The 9527-nt window shown below is 39.7% G+C and overlaps 2 protein-coding genes across 4 annotated transcripts in view; both read left to right on the top strand.

Annotated features, from left to right (window-relative positions):
• The window catches only part of ZNF148 (zinc finger protein 148), a 35365-nt gene extending 29992 nt beyond the window's left edge, over positions 1-5373 (top strand). The window contains exon 8 of the transcript XR_774437.1: positions 5311-5373. The gene's annotated coding sequence lies outside the window, so the exon portion shown is untranslated. The remainder of the gene's footprint in view (positions 1-5310) is intronic.
• SLC12A8 (solute carrier family 12, member 8) overlaps positions 5370-9527 on the top strand; it is a 56966-nt gene continuing 52808 nt past the window's right edge. For 2 of the 3 annotated variants that reach the window (XM_010568958.1, XM_010568942.1), the window contains exon 1: positions 9372-9487. The gene's annotated coding sequence lies outside the window, so the exon portion shown is untranslated. Of the gene's footprint in view, positions 5424-9371; positions 9488-9527 lie in introns of those variants that run through there. The other variant, XM_010568950.1, reaches the window with a different exon arrangement.

Here is a 9527-nt window from a genome sequence, read left to right as displayed (position 1 = left end):
AGTATTCATGTTCTCCTATGAAAACTTTCCACTTGGACAGATACATTATATTCCGTGCTTGTTCAGAATATTTTTATAGTATTTGTATCATATGTAGTAACTGTTTGAAATGAACCAGAATATTTGGATGAATCCACTCTGAATTTTGCAGCATTGAATTACTTTATGTATGTATATTTGCTAACTAAATTTTCTTGGTTTTGAGAGCTTTGATTTTTATTCTTCTTTGTCTGCTTGTTTTAATACATTATAAATCACAGGGAAAATCCTAATACTCCTGGGAATCTGTTTGAAAATTTTAACAGGCAGAAATATGCTTATGGAGTTGGTACCAGTACACATGTGAACTTTCAAATTACATGGTTGGTACTGAAGCAAATGAATAACATTACAGTTTCCTAGTGTTAAATGTTTTACTAAAATGAAGCCTTGTAACTTTGAAAGTTCATTCAGCTTACGGTAATGCATGTTTATGTTAGGCATGTAATGCATTTAGCTAAAACTCACTTTGCAAAGGACAAGTTCTAAGAAAGTATTACTGCCAATGAAAAGAAATGTCTAAGTTAAAATTTAAACTTTTTTTTCAGTTTTAAATTGCTTTGTGTCAGGGAAATAAATTTATAGTCGCTTTTGCTCTACTTGGCATATAAAACCTTATGTTTCCTTTTTAAAATTACATCTTTTGGTAGGAAACACAAACTGAGGCAAGCAAACATTTCTAAGAGTTGTTTCTTGCTTTCCTTAATCCAATGGATGGAAAGGTAATATTGTGTAAACAACATTATTTTATTTTTTTATGCAATATCATGCTGTAAATATGATTTATCAAATAAGGATGTACCTATGATTGAATCTTTGATTCTGCACAGCTAGAGTTTATATATAAATATAAATGTGTCTTGACAATCAAGGACTTATGTCAGTCTTCCTTTATGACGTTTCTTATTGTTATGCATTCCATTTGTTTTGACTTGAGTATTTGTATTGTCTGTAAAGTACGTAATGTTTTTATAGCTTGTTTAAAAAACAAACAAAAAAGCCTGTAAATACATAACGAACTGATCACAGTACCGCTCTGTTCGAAGGCATATGATGATGTACTGTTTGTAAGCAATAATACACGACAGTGCTAACTTTACAAGTAGCATAAGGATAAGTTCCAAAAATACCTTTGGGAGTTAATAGCCTTGTTTGAGTTAATGAATATTCTTACATCATTTTTTTAGAAATAAATTCAAATGTCCTCCTGCTGGAGTGTATAACATTGTTTACACAGCACAATTTCAGTCACAGAGGGGACAGTCTTTAGATCTATGGCTTCATCCGTACACTTTTTGAGTAAGAAATGAATGGCTTGGCTGCACTTCTGCAAGATGAGGAAGACTGCAAAAGTTGAATAGCTGTGTCTCTAAAGGATGAGAGATACTATTCTGCTTCTGTGCTGATTCCTGACAATTCCTCTACTTAAATTTGGAGTCTTTAAGTCCTGATATTGAACTGATGAGACTTGGGCCTCCAGTAGAAAGGAGTAGTTCTCTTACTTCATATGCAGATAAACAGTGAACTTACACGTCACCTCTTCATTTGAGTTGCGTATTTTTCAAATTATGAGCTATGAGATGATGAAATGGGTTTATTCCGATAAATAAACTTAATGTCAAACTTATAGTTTGAATTGAATAGGTATTAGACTGTACAGAGCAGCATAACTATTTGAACAGTCATCACTGCTTTAGAACCCCCCCCAATTTATAAATGTATATGACCTACATTTTATAGAAAAAAAAAAATGTTTTTAAATGCTAGTCATTTATATAATATGTGCTTTGAAGGATTTGCTAGTCCACTTCTGTCACTTTTAGTACACTGGTATCTTTTATATGTAATGTATGCTTTTTATTATTATTATTATTATTATTATTGTAGTAAAGCATTTCAGTAGGAAGAATTTTGCAACAGTATGAGGGGTTGAAATTTTCATTGTCAGAAATGAATTATACTGGACTTTGTCTGTGTAGTCTTGTCTTTCTTTTAATGCTGTCTGGAAGGGAGCTTGGTATTCAATAAAGCAAGTGACCTCCTTTTATTTTGAAGGCATACTATGTAGTGCTGAATTGGATCTGGAAATACGATGAATTTGAGGACAGAGAAATTAGTACAAAATCTAGTGTACAGAAGAAATTGTGTTATGAAAAACCTGATGATATATATAGTGGAACACTGTTACAGTGCATTTCCGATATAGTGTTATTTTCCTGAAGTCCACATGCCTTCTTTGTATTTTCAATTAATAAAAAAAAAAAAAATCCGTATAGATAAATTTAGGATAATAGGTTTATTTCAATGATTATACAGCATTTCTTTATCCTACAACATCTATTCCGTCCCTTTAGTATCAGACAAAAGACAGGAACCTGAATTCCATCAGTAAAAGTATGTATATAGGTGAGAGATGGTTTTGTAGGACCCTGAAAAGTATGAATTTGTATATTCCTTATGTTTCTGACAGAAATCAGTGAGTCTTTCTTTATTCCTGTAAAATGAGGATTTTGTGATACCAAGAGAGAGAAAGAGTGTGTGTGTGTGTGTGTGTGTATAGGTACATGAAAGATATTTGAGTCTCATGGCAAAAATGATACAAGTATAAAAGGATTTAATGTAGTTCAACACGTGACTTACATTTAATATGTAAAAGAAACATTTAAATTTCATAATTCAAAAAAGAAAAAATAGTTTTGCAGGAAACAAAACTATTTGGATAGCAGGCTTGACCAAATGAATTTTTTTGGTTAAACTTGATATATTTTAAATGACTCTATTTCTGCCTTTATTTCTGCCCTAAAAGCAACTTAAAATATTTTGGGAGTTACTCTTCCTGTTCATTTGACTGTGAGTGTAATTTATATCATGGTTTACAAAATGTGGCATGAAGGATTGGATTGTTTTATCTGTATAATACAATGAAAGATTGCTTTTTTTTTTTTTTTTTTTTTAAATAATCATGGTGAATGGTATTGTATTCTTAGGACTGATTTATTCATTAAGTGACTTAATGAGTTTCATCACTTTTGACATTACTGTTTTCTTATGGTTAACTTAGTCTTTTTGGGTTTATAATACCCTTCTATGTATTGTGATACTAAGGGAAGTTATGTTTTTGCTTTATTTTTAATTAAACTAATAGTTTGATAATTTATATTTGCAAATGATGCATTTTAAATGTGGTCACTTGCTGTTTGAAAAATAAAAATATAGAATACTGTTTTATGAATAGACTTAGTATTTTTCATGTTAGATAATTTCAAACAAAATCTGCTTTCTTAATGAGACAGATGAAGGCATGTAAAGATAAGTGTCATGCAAGAACTGAAGTGGATACTTTCAACAACTAAATGAAATACTTAAATATTTGGTTTGAGACATACAAAACTTATGTGGGTTTTCTTCCCCTTTGGATCTCCTTCTTGCCTCCTCTGATTATAGAAAACAGAGTATCTGACCTTAATTTTAATCCCGGTCGTCTTAGAAGATTGCACTGGAATCACTTTAATAGAAACACCCAGTATTAGACCAGCTTTCCTTTCGTGATTTTTTGTTTGCACTAGAGGGAATTCATTCAGTGCCAGCAACTCTTTATGTAAATGAGAATCAGGACTTTGTTTTAAGGTGAACTTGATTACTCTAAGTTTTCAAGTCTATAGGATAACAATATGCTGTGTGCGCACCACATAATTTTGTAGCGTGTTGTATACAGAGTATTCGTTACATAGATTTTTCTATCATTGAAGCAAATATTTAAAAAATATTGAAGATCATAGCGTTTATGCACTTACAAAACCAGAAATGTGTCCCATAGCATTAATTACTGATAATTTAGTATTCTCGCCTTTATTTATTGATGTGTTAAAGGCATTGTTTTCCCTGAATCTTTTGGTAGGGTCCCTTCTGATAAAGACTTGATTTTTGTGAAACGCGCAGCTCTGTTGATTTTACTTCATATAAGAGCAAGTTTTATGTAAGAAAACGTTAAAAGCCCCACACTACTTTTTAAAGAGGAAAAAAAAATCTAGTGAAGTTCTGCGTCAAGACTTGAGCCGTGATGAGATGAGCACTGCAGGAAGAGCTGTGTGGGTCTAGGATGTCGGTGGCTCCCCGCCGGACGGGCACAGCCCCGCTCCCGGAGCCCGCAGAGTCACCACCTGGGCGTTCTTCGCCAGCCGCCTCGGGGAGCCTCCTCCGGGCAGCGGTGGCTGCACGAGAGGAGCTTTTCGTCTGGCCTTAGCCTAAAGCCCTTCTGAGGATGATTAACCCAGTTGACTGAATTTGCATGGTAGCAGAGAAAGGGCACTCGAGATCTGCTCTAGCGTCTTACCCGGGGGACAGCAGCCCTGGCAGGGTTAGCCGCGCACAGCCGCAAGGCAGTAGGAGATTAAATCAGCACAGACATTTCTGAAACCGGCCCTGGGAAGGCTGCCCGTATTCAGTCCCTCTTAGCTGTGTGAGGCCATAGGCATTGCTGTCTTGCAGTGCCTTTACGTACTTCTGAAGTATGGAGTGAATACAGCAACATGACTTGATATGACTTTGTTTCAGTATTAGTCCAGTGTGCACGTCTTGGTATTGTTTTTTAAAAGAGCCTATCGAGAGCTTAACGTGGTATGTTAACATCCAGCCAGTATAGTAACACGGTTTCATGTTTAAGAGTTTTAAATTGTGGGTGTGCTCTGCAATGTGCCTGAGTAAGTAGTGTCTGTGTACTTAGCCACCCTGCTTGTCTTCAGCTTTGTTATGTTCACTTACCTTAGTTATACCGATTTTTATTTGTTTTCATTATGCAGTGGAAATAAGAATCAAAACTTACAGTTTCTGCTTATTGACTTTCGTGATTAAAATTGTCAAATAGTAAAGTGATACTGAAAAGAAAGACATTTTTAAATATTTTGATGTTAAAAAGAATTGCCCGAACCTACATTTTGTGTTGAGAAAAATAATCCACTAAATTAGCTTTCTTTTTTTTGCTAGGAGAAAGAAACAGTTTTCTGTTAAAATGATTGGTTATTTGTTTATTTAGAGGGCTGGAAAAAAAAAATCTCTCTCTGAAATTAATATTTTTCTTGCACTGCACAGGAGAAACTATTTTGTATCTCCAGGATAGGCAGCAGTTTATGAAAGTAGGGAGATCTGGAGGTGGGTTGGTTTAGGGAGGTAGTCTGGAGTGTCCGGTTTGTTGGTTATCTTCTGCATTGCGCTTGCCAAACCAACAGAAGATAGTTTCCTATAGAATATTGTTTGCTTTTTTGTCTGCTTTAGTTGTCAAGATAACGGAGTTTAAAGAAGAGAGCTTCCCACTGGAACAGGGGGTTAAAACCGAGCCCACGTGTGCTGTCCGTTCAGAAGCCAGCAGCCCTGCCCTGGTCGCTCAGGTAAGTTGCCTCCGCAGCGTCCTTCCCCTTTCACATCAGGGCTGGTCTTCAGGTTCGTAACATCCCCGCTCCAGCATCTGCTCCAGCTTTTGAACTTCAAAGGTGGTCGAATGCATACACGTACGAGTCACTGGCAGAAATGAAATACGATGATTTGGTGAGGTTCCATCTTAAAACGTGTGCATGTCTTTTGCAGTCTAGCCAACTACGTTACTTTTGCCAGTGTTGGCAGCCACGCACATCATGCAAAAAGCATGGGATCCAGTTCCTCCGTCCATTATTTGTACTTCCTTCTGGATGCTTGTTGGGTGTGCAGGTAACGGCTGGTTTTTTCCAGTCCATCTACCCTGGGCAGCTCCACCTGTCTTACACAGGAGAGCCAAGGCGTGTTGCTGCGTGATAATTGTACGCCGCTGCCTGTTGGTTTGCTTGGCTTTTGTTTGGCCAGCGGCTGCACCTTTCAAGCCTCTGAGCTAGAAATGCGGGTGCCTAGTCCCAACCCAAGCTTTGTGCTGATACCTTTTGACGTAGGTCAGTGCGTTGGCAGTAGCTTGTCCATAGCTGCCTTCATCTGCAGGAGGTAATACCTTCTCAGCTGCGCAGCCCAAGCTGGCCCAGCTATGGAAGTGCAAGCTGTGCCACTGAACATGTTAGTGTTGACTTTTATTTACATATAATTTTTTTTTTTTTTTTCTCATGGTCAAGTGTGATCATTAGTGCCATTTCAGAGAGGAGGAAGTAACAGAGCTTTTGTAACTGCTGTTAGATCAAAAGCACTGGCCTCGCCTAAGTGAAACCAAGAGGATTCCATTATTTTAGCAGTGTAATTTATAAAAATAATATTTCTGTGTTGTAAGATGAATAATGACTGTTCAAAATGTATAATTTTTATACTCTGAAAGCTCTTCAGGAGCAGCACTTCCTTAACCGGTCTGTCTTGTCACAAGATAAACTGAGTCACAAGAGATGATAAAGCAACGACTACGAGTGCTGGGAGTATGTTCAGGGTAATTGCAAGGTAATCTCGACCACGCAGTAATGTGCAAGAACAAAGCAGAGGATGTCATCAGAAGCTCCCAGGATGACTTGTTTGTTTTCTCTCAAGTCCTGTGTTTTCTTCCATTTGTCTTGCCAGTTCCTGAAATCATCTTGGTTATGAAGCTAATTGTAGACAGATCAGAACAGCCTAAGAAAGTTACAGCTCATAAAGACGGATGACCAAGTGCAAAGATACCAGTGTGCCAAAGTGATCTTTTCCTCCAAAACAGGACTCAGAATTGAGGATTTTCTTTAAAATGGCATTTGTTAGCTTAAAGGAGAGCGTCAAATCAAAGTAAACAGGATGATCAGTCCCCTAGTCAAATGCGTAGCTAGAGCGGTGGATGTTGCAGCTACTTGAAAACGAGCCGTAAGGACAGCGCGAGTCCCTACATTGGATATGGAAACGTGCTTTGGCAGTATTGGCTCTCAGAGTCATTCTTGTTGCCCGAAACTCCATTTTTAAGGGATTGAAACAAGAATGTTGTTTGTGGTGATGCTCAGGTACTATATTGGTAACTGCTGTTATCATGCGCTGAACAAAATCAGGTAAAAATGCATTTTAAAAGTGAAGCATTTTACAGTTTACAACTATGAGTGAACTCGAATAGAAAAAGTCTGTCTCTTCATTTAGTGTAGGAACATACTCTTCACTCGTAACAGCCCGTTTTACTGTTGACCTGTTTGTAGGTCATTAAGCGATGTGATTAGCTAAATCGTGTAGTTTATTCACAGTTTGTGCTGTGTGTGTACATGGAAATTGGCTTGCATGTTGCTGTGTTAGGAAAGACACATATGTCTAGCAACTGAAGAAGATGGTGAGGAGGTATGTGATAATTAACATCCAGTCTACTAAGAATCAATCCTTTCCACGTTTCACGGGATGGCTCAGACCTGTGGATGTTTCAGATTCGCATCTTCTCTTGCTGACCGACCTCTGTGCTGCTACTTTCCCTCTTTCTGGTGGCCACATTTGTATCTTTGACACCTCTGTATTTTTCCCTTACCTGTTTTATCCCACGTAACCTTTTGTCACCTCTTCACTCTCTTAAATCCACCTCCAGACTCCATCCCCTGGAACAGTTTCCACCGAGTGACACCATATGGACTGCCAAAAGTTGTCTTCAGTCACAGTTCAGGATGTCCGATACTTGGGTCCACCAGGCTTTGGATGGTCCATCCGACAGTCCCGAGGACCTACATAACTTGAGGGAAAGGATTCCTGCTGGTCTGTGGAACTTGCAGCATTCATTGCTAGCCCCAAAAGCACCCAAGAATTCGACTTTGATAAAACAATTTTAACTTCTGGTTGCATTTCCTGCCCCCTTTTCCTCCCAGTAGAGCTAAGGTACTCAGCGTAAGGAGAGAGAATTTTTAATTAGGACTTTAAAAAACACTTTCTAAAATGGTTTGCAATGGTTTTCCTGGAAGGCGGTGTAGACTTCGGAGCGGTGCAGAGGAAGGCTCACGTGAACACGCTGGTGGCTGAGCCAGCTGTGAGTCATGCAGCCATCCCAAGCGTGCGCTGGGGGAATTTATACCATTCCACACCATCACATACTTGTTACGAGTAATCTAAGTTGGAGCCGCTTCTCTTGCATTCAGGTTGCCTCTTTATTTTTGAAGCCTGTTCTTCAAAGAAAGCAAACTGCTTTGCAAGTGACTGCCCCTTGTTGATTGCCCTTGGAGAAGTGAGAGTGTATGTCAGGCTATGGTTTTGCTCATGTGCCGAGTTATGGAAAAGCGGCGTGCTCCCCAGGAACGCACGCAGCCCCGCTGAAGGAGGGCTGCCGGCTGGATTCTCTTGCCAAGGAGGAAAATGTTGAAAATTGCCATGACTTAAATAGGAGCAGACGGAGACCAATGCTGAGCACTCCTGAAAGTGCTTTTGTTACAGCGGTGCTTGGTGATTTTAACGTGTCAGCGTGGTCCTTGAAAATACCTTTTGCTGGATTTCTGCAGTCGTTATTTCCAGTGGGGAGGCAGGATTTCCTAAAGGAGTGGTCGGCAGTGGGGGGTGGCAGCAGCAACTGCCCCAAGAAACTTCTTCAGTTCTTGCTTAGCGTGCATGTGTGTGTGTAGGAGCAGATGTGTCTGCAGGCAAGCCACAGGACTTAGTGAATTAGTGACTCTTTAGCAGTTAGGCAACAAATCGAAGATACTTATTTCAGATTTTGCACTGGCCCTCAAGATAAGAGAATCTGGCTGAACCTGTTCCCTGGTAGTTGTAAAGAGTGTCCTCTTTGAAGGGAGCCGGAGGAGAGCTTCTGAAATATTCCAGGAATGGGAGAATATCTCGGAGAGAAATCTGCCGATTTCCTCAGCTAGGCTTCATCCTCCTCTGAGAAGTGTGGTCTGCTTGCTTTCCTCTTCTGCCACTTGCTCGTCCCTGCTGTTTCTGTCCTAGGGTAAAGGCTTGTTTGCACTTCACAGGGCACTGGAAAATCAAAGCGTGTTTGCTGGATTGTACGGGTGTCTTTATCGAAAATTAAAATGGTCCCAAGTCATTTTGGCTTACTTCGTTTGGAAGTAAATGCAGTTGGTGAATGCTATTCAAGCTCTAAGGAAGCGTGTCTAGCTTTAGATTTGATGCTATTTACATTGACACTATCCAAAATTCCTGCCGTTAATTCAGATGGAGCTTTGTCTATGTGGGGTCACAGGGTTTCTTGGCAGCCCTGAAGAGGGAAGTCACGCTGAACTGAGTTCGTATTGAAACCAGGTTGCAACCGCTCCTATGCGGAATCAGAGCCCCGTTTCCCTGTGGTTGGCAGCTTTCCCTCCTGCCGAAACCGAGCAGCCATGCGTTTTTTGTTGGTTTTTTTTTTTTGTCAGACTCCTGAGAATTTCCGATTTAGTGGACGTCTGCTCCTAAACCCTAATTAGTTGGGTTTCCTACACTCAGCGATGCGCGTGCCGCCGCCGCTCGCTTTTGGCACCGCAATGTCTCAGCCCCTCCTGGACGAACTAACCGGCGCCTTCCCCGGGTGGGAACGACCACAAAACACGTAGATCAAACTGAGCAGGTGGGCGGCGGGTGGGTGTGTGTGGGGGTGGGGGTGTTCC

The sequence above is a fragment of the Haliaeetus leucocephalus genome, unplaced genomic scaffold, assembly GCF_000737465.1.
Source record: "Haliaeetus leucocephalus isolate CR32 unplaced genomic scaffold, Haliaeetus_leucocephalus-4.0 Scaffold1, whole genome shotgun sequence".
Lineage (NCBI taxonomy): Eukaryota > Metazoa > Chordata > Aves > Accipitriformes > Accipitridae > Haliaeetus > Haliaeetus leucocephalus.
Note: the sequence above shows the minus strand (reverse complement) of the source record. Positions and strands in the feature narration are given on the sequence as shown.